Below are 14,245 nucleotides of genomic sequence, written 5' to 3' on the forward strand. Positions count from 1 at the left end.
CCAGGGGGTGCGCTGCGCCTCGGCCTCCCCCTTCCTCGCTGCCGCGGGGGCTCCGTGCTGAGCACCACCCCCTACCCAGCCCTGCCGGCGGGCGCTGCTTGCCCTAAACCCGGGGAGAGCCGGGCAGAGCTGTGTGCCACCGCTCCCAGCTTCCTCTCCGGGGTTTTTACCGGCTACATTCATTCCCCTCACCTGTGTCTCACCCACCTCTGGCGGGCTCAGATTCAGCCTAGTCCTGTGCTTAGCGGGTGTCCGCTGAGGCGGTGGCACCCGGGGAGGACGGCTGTCCTGGCGCGGGGACAGTACTAGCACCTGCCAGGGTGATGTATAGTGAACCTCCCACTTGGCTGCTGGAGTGGGAAGGTCTTGGCTTCATGCCCACTTTGTGGAAAGGGGAGACTCCTCCCTGCTTGCTCCTGCGGCCTTACGGCTGAGGGCAAGCGAAACTCAGGGGCATCGGCAGAGGCGACCTGAGCAGGGTGCGGGGCCTGGGGCAAATCGGCCTGTGTGGGGCCTTGCCCCCCGACGCAAGGAAGCCGGCGGCACATTCGACGGCGGGGCTGCGGGGTGCTAAGAGGGTCGACGTGAAGCCCACGACAGCAAAGAATCACCACAGCCACTCTGCCTGGCTCTGCTGTCCCCAAAATGCAGGGCCTGGGGCAGATGCCCCAATTCACCCCTACCCCTGGGACGGGCCTGGGCATCTGAACGCCAAACCGCCGGGCTTGGGCCTGCATGTAGGATGCGCGGCAAAGGTTTTGGCATGAGCGATTGGTGCTTCCCAAGTCTGGGGGGCACCAGATCGTAGAGGGGGCGAGTGTCCCCCATGGCCGATCGCAGACCAGGGGGGACGGGGGTCCCCCAGCAGCCGATCTGTGAGCGTGTACACTTCTACTTTCACGGATGGTGCTTCCAGGGGGTGCGCGGCCAACCTCGGGATGCACATGCACCCCCTATGCATCACCAATGGTTTTGGAAACATCTGAAGCCCCAGATGGAGTTGGAGGATGATTGCCGGTAGTAGGGCCACTTGTGGTTCTGGACTGACTCGTGGATTTGGAATTTGTTTTGGCTAATTTGGCTTGGGATATGGGAAATTTATATTTAAAAAAACAATCTGTCTTACCTACCAACCACCTCAATGTACATTTTCACTGACTGGCTTTCTTTCATACTGCTGGCCTCTGGCTGCTTTACCACTTCATCCAGGAAGAGCACAGACCATCTGCAGATGCTGCCTCAGCCTGATGAAGGGCTTTTGTACCCAAAAGCTTGCAAGGAAGAAATTATCCAACTTTTTGAGCTGGTGTAATAAAAAATAATCAGATTTACCAAAAAACCTCATCTCTCGGGGGCTTAGGACTTCATTGCTTCTGGGCTTTGCCAACATCAGAGCTCGTCACCCCCAGCCATGCTCAGTCAACCTGCCCCAAGCCTCCCCGCTGTTTCTGAATGTGGAGCATCTCTGGTTTCCCTCTAGGCCTTGTCCAGCATGTTGTACAGGTAGGGTGGAGAGCCAGGGCAGGCCCTGTGTCACAGGTCACCAAGCCAAAGTCTTGTCTTTAGAAAAGTACCCTGGCAATTTTTTAAGATTCACAAGCAGCCAGGTCTCCTGGAGCCCTGGGCAGGTACAGGGCAAATGAGGCTCAATTCCACTCCCCAGGTTTGTGCCAGCCACAGCTGAGGATCACATGAAAGGGTCCTGTACACCAGTGGTTTTCAACCATTTTTTTTTTTGTGGACCCCTATACAAATTTGCATGGAGATGTGGAGCCCTTTGGAAATTTCAAATGGACGTGCAGAGCCCTTTGAATTGTAAGCGTGGATATTCACATATATTTGATTGGTCATAGTCATCTTTTGCAGACCCCTTAGACATAGTTTGTAGACCTCCAGGGGTCCACGGACCACAGGTTAAAAACCACTGCTGTACACAAAACAGTTCACTGTGGTGCTACATAAATAATAGCCTTCTTGCCTTCTCCAAATATGCAGGCGGCCATATCATTGGGAGCGCTTTGTATTTCATAAGCTAAGCAGGGTCACATCTAGTCATGTTGATGGAAAAGCTTTCAAGAAGGCTCAAGGACTGCCAATGCAGTTGTTCTAGCACATGCAGAGTGGAGATGAGGGGCATCCTGGCCTCGCAGGGAGAAAAGGGCTTCATGTGACTCCAACCCATCCCTGCAGAGGGGAAGGGGGCCTCAACCTGGCCCTGTAGAGGGGGAAAGGGGGCTTCACACAGCCCCAAACCAATCCAGTAAGGAGTTGGGGGGGACATGGCCCAGCTCCAACGTAATCCCATTTTGGGGATGGGGCCTGTGGCAGCCGCAGCCACAGGGCTTGGGGGTTGGGTTTGGGAATTTGGCAATGGGGAAAGGTGGCCATATTAATTACCACCCCCTCCCCCACAGCCAAATTTCCCAACCTGTGGGGAGCCCCGGGGACTGGATGCCACAACTCAATGGGCTACATTTGGCCTGCAGGACAGAGGTCGAGCACATACACCTACTCAGTAGCCAAACAGTACTTTGATTTTTCTTTTCAAATCAGGCCAGAATTATGGTATATCTGGGAGCTTTAGGAACATATGAATGAAAGGGGTCTTTTGAGCACTGAGTCCAATCTTCTGTATTTGCAGGAAGTGTTGGGGAGGCAGGATGCTACTGACGGTGATATCCTTCACAATGTTTAAAATGGATTGAGACAGGAGGGGGAATTTGTGAAGAAGTGCTTCCACTCCAAGCTTGGAAACAAGAGGGGAACTTCAGAAGGAGGGTCTCCTGGACCACTGAGGCCAGTCTCTTGCATTCACAGCAAGAAATTCTCCCAGTTTCCTACTGTTGTTCTAATCAGGGCCGTTATTCTTCAGTCCTTACCTCAAAACTGTTGCATATTTTAAGTCACCCCAGGGCAGAATGGCTGCTTGACTCCAGCCTGAAAGTGGCTGCATTTCAGTGTTGGGCAAGTGATCTCACTATTTACAGTTTATTAAGTACTTTGGGTTACTATAAGTGAGTGGGTTTGGGCATATAAAAAGCCTGCGTTTGTCATTAGTATTATTTTTCCACTGGCACAAAGTCTTGCTAAGTTGTGGTGGCATAGTTAAGGTGTCTTGCTATAGCTCTAGAGATATGAACTGACATCTTGCTCAGAAGTTGCACCTAAGGCTGCCCCAGTCAGCCCTGCTATAACTGGTCATTTAGGTTGGGGAGACAAATATGTTCAAATAAGGTGTGAGCCATAACATAACATCTTTGTGCTGTTGTACTGATGTACCTTAACTGCGCTACTCTGACGTAGTATTGAGCTTGGACAGAATCTTTTGGTTTTGTTATTTTTCACTGAAATAAAAGAAAACAAGTAAAAGTTCCCAGCCTAAACGTAATAGTCAAAAGGCATCATTTTCCAAAATGGAGAAGATCTATCTAATTTTATGTTATTTACTGGGGAGTATATTTATTAGTATTATATATTATACCCAGAGATCCTTTCCCATTCAGAGAAAATACCCTTGTAGCAAATGATCATGAATTAATTCAGTTTAAATTAAAAGATAAACAATAATGTGTTAGTAATGAAGGTTTGAACTTTCAAAAGGCAGGCTTGAGAATATAACTTAAATCAGCTGAACTGAAGATCTTAGGGATGGAGGAGACTGGAAATTTCATGTAGCCACAGGGTCTAAACCTCTCTGGAGTTTGTAAAAGCAAGAGGACAAAATTATTGCAGGGAAGGGCTCTAGATCTATCTCAATAAATAACCACTGCAAAAGCCTAAAGAAAGGAAAATAGTGATTGATAAGCAAAAGAAGTTACATCCCTAAGATCACAAAATGCAGGAATAAAGTGAAGATGAGCTAAAAATAAGGATGAGTTAGACTATTTAAAGGAAATTAAAATAAATGTTAAAAAACAAATTGTAGCCTTATAAATAAAACAAAACCAAGAAAGAAAAAAAGTGGAGAATTTATGCGCTAAGGATAGGATTGAAATTAAATATAATATACTGGTCTGACTTTAAATAGTCTGTCCCTATAACTTGACCTCCTAACTGTCAGTTTCAGTTTTAGGAAAAACAGCTTTTTCCCCTAATATAAGCTGATAATGACAGAGAAAGTCCTTGAATTATTATTAGCTTGATAAAAATCCTAGAGGGGAAGCAGATAATCAAGGAAAGAACCCTAAGGGTTAAATATACTAAAAAGGCTAAAATGACCCACAAAAAAGCCTCCCTGCCAAAAATAATTCTGCTCAAGGCTCAACATATAGTCTTCAGCTTAAAATTCTATGTCAATATAACAAAATAGTTAAATGGAAACTAAAACCGGTTTAAAAAGACAGGACTTTATGAAATCATTGGATTTGAACTTCAGTTCTAGATTAAAACCTCATATGACATGCAGAGATGAAACTCTGGATCCAAACAGACTTGGTTTTAGGGGTTCAGAATTCAAATGTTCCTGGTTTTGGGGGAGGTTATGTTATGGAGAAAGAGAAAGCAAGTAGTTGTATTAACACAATTATTATGTCCAAGTTTTGGATCAGTTCAATTAATTTGTATTTTGGAAGAATGACACCGCCAATTGTTATCTTTTGAATATTTTAAATTTAACTTTAGACTTGAATTTAGTTCAAGAAATTTTTAGGATCACTGATTTTTCTGAATAATAAGTTCATAGTCCACAAAAAAATAATTTAAAACCCATTTTATTTTTTATCCACACTTCTAAAATGTATCCAGCTCTTTATGGTGTCATGTCAACAAACCTTGTGGGCAATAGCTCTGTGGCAGATGTGATTAGCAGTTACATGGATTGCCCTAAAGCTGGGGACCCAAGACTTCCCCCTGTTAGGACTTTTGCTCACCTAGCTTGCCTGTCTTTCACTCCAGGGACATCCTGGGAAATTAGGGGCCATCATGATCTGGGTCAGCCAGTCTTTGGGGCCTTTTTCCTTGTAATATGTGACACCATGGAGCAGTCAGTCCCCATGGTGGAGCAGATGACCCTGTGCACACCCTTAAGGGACATACTAACTGCCTCTTTAAGGAGTTATTACTTCAAATGTTAAGTGGGGTTTAGAGTCAGATTGATAACCAGTGAGACTGTTCTGGTCACAACTCAAAAACTTTATTAGGATATATGAGAGCAAAGACTTATTCGTATTAATAAAGACAATGCTTATATAGCCTTGGTTTTCAAGGGGAAAAGGTCCACTGGCTAGGCTTCTTTGTTCCCTTGGGAATTTTTGCTGATTTGGTTCCTCTTTGTTCCTCTCTGAAGTCTGAAGTTTCCTCCAGCTTATGCCCAGTATCTATAGCTGGTTTTAATATTCTAATAAATGATTGGTTTTATTTAAATGTATTTGTTTCACTGAAACTTTTGGAACTGAATTGAACCAGATCTCTTATGAACTTGGAAGGTGTCCATTGTTGGGATTTATACCCTTGGGAAGTAAAAGGGAGGGGTTTTTATCTCCTTTTCTTCCCCATTGTGGAATGCTGTTCATTGTCAACACTGGCCTGTTTCTTCTTTACCTTACTTTATGGCCTTCTCTGATAAGGCTGTTTTGTTTTTTTACTAACTATCTAAGCATCTTAACAAAAATGTATTTATCATAGCAAACTAATATCTAATACATTTGGTTACATCAATCCCTTTTTCACCTTCTTGTATTATGTTAATGCACTTTATTACTATGCATGTTTAATTTACATCATTGCTACATAGGTCAAGCTTAGATCAGGTTGTAACATGACACAACCTGTTACCCAAAGCTAGGGTGACCGTATGTCCGGTTTTAGCTCTGACCGTCCCGGATGTCAGAGGCTAGTCCTGGCCGGCTGTTAGGAATTATAATAAGCCTCCTGGAAACGCAAGGGCACAGATGTAGTCTGGTTGGGAGTTGGAGCAGAAAGGAGTGCCTTGCAGGTGGGCAGGCAGGCACTGCTGCCTGCCTAGCATGCAGTCCCACTCAACCCCCACCCCCACCAATTTGGGGGAGGGTGGGGGGCAATGTCCTGGATGATGTTTTAGATTTCTGGGATTTCCATAAGGGCAGCCTACCTATAGCCCATGCTGCACAGGCCTACTCATGGCCTATGGAGTCATGCAGGGCTATTTGCTCTTACAGTAGTAATGTATTGTTCAGAATATAGACTGACATCCATACTAGTCAACTGTGATTTTTATAGGGTTTTTTTTTTAGGAGAAATAAGGTCAATCTATAATTTAAAAAATAGTCATCTAGGTATGGTCTCAGAATTACATGAATGCTTTACCTCAGTTTTCAATAAGAAGAATGATGCAGAAAATGCTGGCTGGGGTTTGGAGGGTGGGGGCAGGTGACAGGAATCTAATGGGAATGAGTGTATAGTGCAATTTCCAATTCTGTCTCAGGTGGAAAAGTTTAATGAGTTAAAACAGAGGTATCATATAATTTCCATCTAAGAATACTTAAAGAGCTGGCACGTAGCTAATCCAACAGCAATTTTAAAAAATGAATGTAGCAAATTGTGGGTACTACTGTATTTACTCAAATCCAAAATGAGGTTTCTTGCTTACATTTAATGTGTGTGTGTGGAGGGGAAACCCCTCATCTTGGATTTAAGTACAAGGTAGCAGGGGGAGGGGTGCAGGAGGCAGTGGTTGGGAAGCCAGTAGCTACTAGTTCCCTCTTCCAACCATATCCTCACGTCCCACAGCCTTGGCCCTCCTCTGCTGTCTCCTCTCTGCCCTGCAGCCTCCGCCTCCACACCTGCAGCCTCCACATCTGCCACTTACTGACAGGCTCCGGCCCCAGTAAGTGGTAGGGGCATATAGGTTTTGCTGAATTTAATGTGGATTTGTAGGCTCAGTTTACCCCATTCAGCTTCATCTGCAGCAGGTGTGGGACAGTGTTTAAAAGGAGAGGGCTTAGCTGCACTGCATTTTAACCAGTTAACATTCATACTAAATGCATGTATGTCCAGTTAAATTCTGCAATGCATGCCATCACCAGAACCCTGAAATCTACACAACTCAGTGGTTACTGGTGCTGGCCAATATTGCTTCTCCAGACATTCGCTGCGACAAAGGGATGTCATCTGCATGAATGACAGCCCAGACCTCCCCATCCATAGAGATCTAAAGAACCTCCCAGCTCACTGCTTGGTCTCCCAGAAACCTTTGTGGGCATGTGTACAAGCCTGCAGAGGACACAACAATGAAGCAGCTTGGAGGAAAGCGTGGAATGAAACCACCATTCGGACTAAACATCTAATTTCCAACCCAACAATAAAGCCTCCTGGTTTTGACTTTCCTCAAAAAATATGGAAGTTTCTAAATCTGAACTAGACATGGCTGCTGCAGCCACTTAATGCCCAGATGGTGTATTAGGAGTTCTACAGAATGTGACTGTGGCAACCCTGATCAAGCTATGGACCGCATAACAACACCTTGTCCTCTATACAAATTGCAGAGATACAGTCCCTTTTCTCAAGAGCATTAGACTGGTTAATTAATCTTAAACTGGATTTATAATTGTTGCTCCAAGTCAGCTATATGAAAGAAGGACTAGAACAAAGAAGATCTATACTTCTTACCCGGAGCTTTCTGGCTGGTTAAGCCTTATTGTTGATGGGATCACTGGGCCCTGGGATATTGAACAAATTTGTAGCTGCTGGTTTGATAACATTTATTGAATAAAAAGGCAAGGACTACTTGGGTGACTCTATTTTAAATTTATTTTTTCTTATTTTGGGGGCTTTGTACACAAGAAGGAGTGGAATAAGAAAATGTTTTGCTTGGACGGCATAAGTCCCAGGGCATTAGATTCCCTGATACAGAGGCATAGCTAGCAAACTTGGTCAGAGAGCAGTGGGGGAGGGATGCTGAGTGCCAAAGAAGTATGTGTTGGAAGTGTGTCAGTTTTACCTGCAATGGTGTGCTCTGTCTTCCCATGGTTGTTACTGCTGCTACTGCAGTTGTGCAGTATCCTTGCACCTGGCAATACACTATTCCTATAGCTACTGCTATGCTGTGGACTCCCTGGGGAAGTGCCATTTTGGTGCTTCCTGTAAATCAGTGTCTGGGGTTAGTGCCCCAGTCATCCACCCCAAGTTTTGCTACTGTTCTGACATGTCATCCTGTACCTGAGCATTGGAGATGCTGAGGTAGTGAGAGCAGTAAGTTATCTATTTCACTATGAGTGGGGCTGTGAAAACTATACCTGCTATAGGATATATTAATGTTATTGTACAAAGCACTGGTGGGACCTCATCTTGAATCCTGTGTTCAGTTCTATTTACTTTCTTTTAGGAAAGAAGAATTCAAACAATTCAAATTGGGAGTGATGCAGAAAAGGGTTATGGGATGATCAACAGAATCAAGAGCCTCTTTTATGAGAGGAGGCTAAAAACACTTGTCTTGCTCAGGCTGACAAATAAAGGATAAGTTGGGATATGACATCTCCCTCTCCTGTGTTGGCTGTCTATAAATAAATACAGGGCATAATGTGCATGATAATAAATTTGAGTTGGCAATTAGAAGAAGGTTTCAAACCATCAGAAGAGTAAGATCTTTCCAAAAAGAATAGTTGTGGAAAAAAAGTAACTACTTTTGCAACTGAGCATGATAATATTATCATGGAGATGGTAATGTAGCAAGAAACCATTTTGTCTGCCTCCCTCTCAAATGTGAAGCTCCTCCATATGGCAAAAGCCCCTCTTTTAGTATTTGCCCCCTTTTGGGGATGCTTTCTCTTTTCTACCATTTCTTCCTTCCTCTCTCTTTTTTATTTTATAATATCATTATTATTTTTATATAAGGTGTATTTGTAGTGAAAATAGAGCGTGTAGATGCTTTTACAAATGTACTTTAAGTTTAAAAGTAAGTTGTACCATGTAACAATGTTAGCAAGGGCAGGAATCTCTGTATGGAGCTGGTCCCTGAATGAATTATGGTTGATTGTGACACAGTAGCTAGTCTGGATATGTATGTTAATGAATGGCAATTAACACCTACAAAGTCAGAGACCAAGGAGAAGAAAGAATCAATAAAGAGCCAGGAATTCCCGGAAACTTCATTGTTAAAGGTACAGAAGCCCCCGTTTGAACTAATCAATGCTGGGGCTGGGGCTGGGGCTGGGGCTGAAATACCGCCTGATGAACCGCTTCCAGAGTTCTATTCATCATGGCAGTGAATCAATCAAAATTCATCAACGGACTCCTGAGACTGCATGTACGTGTGGACATGACCCCTGGGGCTGACAGTTGCCATCCAGCACCTACCAAGAGGGATCTCTCTCAAGGTCAATGACCCCTGGATTGCGTAAGCCTGAGAATTGGGGAGTCACCAAAGTCTGCCAGAGAGGGATAAAAGGCAGCAAAGAATGACCCCCAATGGCGCCCTCTTTGACATGACCAGCCCCCTGTCTGTCCAGCCAGAAGGACCAGCCAGCGACCCCCTTCTGCAGCAACATCGCACTGAAAGAAGCCTTGACTGGCCATTGATGGCAGGCTCCAGCACTTGGGGACAGGTATATCTTGACACCGGTGCTTAGTGTTCAGAGCTAGCTACTGTGAGTGTGTGCGTGTCCCTGAATGTGTGTGTGTTTGAGGGGATCAGCACCAAGGTTTATGGTCTGACTTTTGCATCTGTCCAATAAACTAGAATTTTATGATGATCCTATGAGTTGGTGCTTTGTAGCCAACAGTAACAAGTAGGGCTGTGCGAAATTTCGCTGAGTGTTTCGTTTCAAAGCTGTTTTGACATGTTTTGAGCTTGAAACAGCAAAATAGAAATGAAACAAAAAACATCCATAGATTCATAGATTCATAGATGTAGGCTTGGAAGGGACCTAAGTAGATCTTCAAGTCCGACCCCCTGCCATGGGCAGGAAAGAATACTTGGCTTATATGACCCAACTTGGTAATTGTCAAGCCTCCTCTTAAAGACCCCCAGGGTAGGACCCAGCACCACTTCCCTTAAAAGTTGGTTCCAGATCCTAGCCTCCCTGACTGTGAAGTAGTACCTTTTAATGTCCAGCCTGAACCTACTCTCAAACAACTTATGGCCGTTATTCCTTGTTATTCCGGGAGGTGCTCAGGTGAACAGGGTCTCCCATTCCCCGCTGGTCCCCCCTGGTAAGTTTATAGACGGCCACCAGGTCCCTTCTCAGCCTTCTCTTGTGAAGGCTGAACAGCTTCAGGTCCTGTAGACTCTCCTTATAGGGTCGGCCCTGCTGTCCCCGGATCATGTGAGTGGCTCTCCTCTGGACTCTCTCTATGCTGGCCACATCTCCCCGAAAGTGCGGTGCCCAGAACTGGATGCAGTACTCCAGCTGTGGCCTGACTAGTGTTGCATAGAGGGGGAGAATCACCTCCTTGGCCCTGCTTGTGATGCATCTGTGGATGCATGACAAAGTGCGGTTGGCCTTACTGACTGCGTCCTCACATTGGCGGCCCATGTTCATTTTGGAATCGATAATGACTCCAAGATTTCTTTTTGCCACTATGCTTTCAAGAAGGGAGTTCCCCAGCCTGTAGGTATGCTGCTGGCTCTTTCTGCCCAAGTGCAGTACCCTGCACTTGTCAGTATTGAATCCCATCCTATTCTCATTTGCCCACCCCTCTAACCTGTCCACGTCCAGCTGTATCCTGTCCCTACTTTCTAGCGTGCCCACCTCACCCCAAATCTTGGTGTGATCAGTGAACTTGAACAGGGTGCTTTTCACCCCCTTGTCCAAGTCGCTAATAAAGAAATTGAACAGTGTGGGCCAGAGGACCGAGCCCTGGGGGACTCCACTGCCCACATCCCTCCAGGTTGAATATGACCTGTCCACCACCACTCTCTGGGTGCGGCCCCTCAGCCAATTTGTGACCCATCTGCGTAGGCATCAATGTCACAGTCGCCTAGCTTTTTAATGAGAATGTAGTGGGAGACTGTATAAAAGGCCTTCCTGAAGTCCAGAAAGACTACATCCACCGCAACACCTGCGTCCAATGATTTTGTGACCTGATCGTAGAAGGCAATTAGTTTAGTCTGACAGGACCTACCCCTACTGAACTCATGCTGGTTGCCCCGAGCATCATCCCCCCTGCTGGTCCTTCCCAGATGTGCTCCTGGATAATCTTCTCAAAGAGCTTCCCCTGGATCGAAGTAAGACTAACGAGCCTATAGTTGCCTGGGTTCTCCCTCTTCCCTTTTTTGAAAATGGGGACCACATTGGCCTTCTTCCAGTGATCTGGCACCTGGCCAGAGCACCAAGAGTGCTTGTAAAGTTGTGTCAGGGGCCCCTCGATAACCTCTGCCAATTCCCTCAGAACCCCTGGGGTGGAGAGCATCTGGACCTGCTCATTTGAACATGTCCAGCCCCTCAAGAAGTTCCCTAACTTGGTCCTCCCTGACCCTAGGCCTGGCAGAGTTTCTCCTGAGTCCCTCCTGACTCTTGGTGAGGGAGTCGCGGTCCCTGCACAAAAAAATGGAGGCAAAGAAATTATTAAAAAGGTCTGTCTTTTCCTCTGGTGCAACCACCAGATTGCCAAGTATATCCTGCAGGGGCCCCATGTTACCCAGTGCTTTCTTCATACTCCCTATGCATTTAAAAAAGGACTTTTTGTTGTCCTTGATCCTTGACGCTAGCCCTAGTTCCGTATCTGCCTTAGCTTTCCTAACAACCCTCCTATAAACCCGAGCAATGGAGGTATACTCCTCGTTGGTGTTAGCCCCTCCCTTCCATTGGGTGTATGCCTCCTTTTTGGCAATCAGGCATTCACGAATGCCCTTGGTGAGCCAGACTCTTGGCCCCTTTGATTCTCATTGGGACTGTCACCCCTTGGGCTTGGAGGATCGTCTCCTTAAGGAACTAACACCCGTCTTGGACACCCAGTTCCCCTACCCTCCAGGACCCCAGTGCCTCTCCTACCAATCTCCTCAACTCATTGAAGTTGGCCCTCTTGAAGTCAAGGGCTACTGCCTTGCTGCAGGCCCTTGACACCCTGAGCTGAATGGTGAATTCCACTAGGCAATGATCACTGTTGCCCAGGTGGTCAAGCACCTGGAGTCCCCTCACCAGGTCCTCACCTGTCACCAGGACCAGGTTCAGGAGGGCATTCTGCCTGGTGGGACTGCGCACCTCCTGGGTTAAGTGGAGGTCCTGTATCTCAGCAAGGAACTTTCGTGAGCGGTCAGACCTGGCTCACTGCTCCTCCCAGCAGATGTTCAGGTAATTTAGATCACCCATGATGACTACATCCCTTGCCTTAAGTGCCTCCACAAGTTGACCTGAGAATTCGTGGTCTAGCTCTTCCCCTTGGTTGGGGGGGGTCTGTAGTAGACCCCCACCGTTAAGTCCCTTTCCCCACGACCCCGCTGTGTTCTGACCCAGAGCACTTCAGCCTGCCCCTCCTCTGACCCCATCCTGTTAGTTGAGGACATGTATTGGTCTTTGACGTAGAGCGCCACACCCCCGCCTTTCCTCCCCATTCTATCCCGCCTGTATAGTGTGTAGCCCCTAATGTTTACCTCCCCGTCATGGGATGTATCCCACCAGGTTTCTGTGAGCCCTACTATGTCTGGGTTTGTACTAGCTATCTGGAGGGTGAGTTCCTCCTGCTTATTTCCCATGCTATGAGCATTAGTGTAGAGGCATTTAAGGCCTTGTATTGGTGCATGCACCACCCCCTGATTCTTAGGACTATCTGGACCTCCGTCACTTACCTGGGTACTCCTTGTGCACATCACCTGTCTTGGCTGGGAGGTGTCCTCATGTCCTCCTGTGGCCCCATCCCCCAGCAAAGCTAGCTTTTTCTATAAAATGCTGTTAATTTCTTTTCCATTTAATAATAAACTAAATACTTATGCATATTCAATAAAAATGTACTTTTCCATTTTCCTCAACAGTAGATAAATAAAGCACAGGCAGTCCTTGAGTTAAAAAAATCCTTACAAAATCTTATACAAGTCCGTGTGACACAGCAGGTAAACAAAGCCCAAGTGTCATTTTGCAGTATAGCATAAGACAATTTCCAAGGGCTATATAATAAATGGAATTTGTGTTAGAAAAACATGGTTGCAGTGATATTTAAAATTAGTGGTGTAAAGAGTACATTGTCTCTTATTAAAAAACCCCCCTCTTATTAACCCTTTTAAATGTCATTTTCCATTTGTGGAACAAATACGTTCTTTTTTTTAGTTTTAGTCTGCATCAAATTCTTCTCTGTGGTGACAGTTTGAGTCAATTAAATGTCACTCCCTGAAATGCTGGAATTGATGGCAGGATAATATCAAGATGTGTTTTTGACACTACCCATAGAGTATTTGTCACAATCTGAATGAGAATTTTCATTCAATGCCAAATTGTTGATGCTCATTAATTGACTTATTTTGCTCATTTGACATGCATCCTTTCCTTCTTGAACTCACACAAGCATTGTGTTATGCAGACAGTTTATGATGGAAATAGAAAGCATTAGGATGGACTTAAGTTTATCTTTTCCTTTTGCTACCTTTTTGATTAAATTATGTTTGCCCCTTCAAAGAAAACGGCATGCCCAGAGCAAACACAAAAGGGTATTAACAATAATAATTACTTTAAGTATTTGAAAATATTGTAGTTGCAGTTTGGGTTTTTTTTCTTTTTCTTTTTCTAACAGTAGACTAGACTCAGCTCTGTCTCCATGGCCACTTGTTTAAAAATATTTTTTAATGCATGCAAGTTCTTCCATTGCTGTCAACTACCAAGTATAGGCTTGCCTTGAGCTTGATGAGAAAGTTGGCTCTTTTTGTTAAATTCCAGCTCTTTGATGGAACTATGGAAGAAGCTACCTATTATATAAAGGTCAAATATGAGGAAATACAATACAATCTGGATAAAAGGTACAGACTTTTGAGAGGGGCAAATTTGTTTTAGTTCTTGAATGCTTGCATTTATAGACCAGGTACAGGCATTACACACAAACCAGTATAAGTGATCTAAACCTGTAATAGAATAGAAGTTCAGTGTACATAGGCTGGTTTAAAAATGGCGGAACCCAGTCTCAGGTGCACCTGGATGGATGTAGTATCAGACTTAATTGGTTTAGGTTAGACCGATCTATCTAATTTTTGTACCAGAACCTCTCCTGACTCAACTTAGGTGGTTGTCCTCTGGCATCCCTGGCTGCTTTGTGGCCTTTCTGCTGCCCCCGCCCCCCACATTGGAACTTGGCTCAGGCTCAATTGCTTCAACCAAGTGCCCAGCAGGCCCCAACCCCAAGCTCTCTA

General features: G+C 45.3%; 1 protein-coding gene across 2 annotated transcripts in view; it reads right to left on the minus strand.

Moving 5' to 3' along the window:
* Nucleotides 1-314, minus strand: part of PKIA (cAMP-dependent protein kinase inhibitor alpha) — a 76,618-nt gene extending 76,304 nt beyond the window's left edge. The window contains exon 1 of one of the 2 annotated variants that reach the window (XM_025200056.1): nucleotides 193-314. The gene's annotated coding sequence lies outside the window, so the exon portion shown is untranslated. The remainder of the gene's footprint in view (nucleotides 1-192) is intronic. The other variant, XM_006015286.2, reaches the window with a different exon arrangement.
* Between the last annotated feature and the right edge of the window lie 13,931 nt (nucleotides 315-14,245).

This window comes from Alligator sinensis, unplaced genomic scaffold, assembly GCF_000455745.1.
Source record: "Alligator sinensis unplaced genomic scaffold, ASM45574v1 scaffold71_1, whole genome shotgun sequence".
Taxonomy (NCBI): Eukaryota; Metazoa; Chordata; order Crocodylia; family Alligatoridae; genus Alligator; species Alligator sinensis.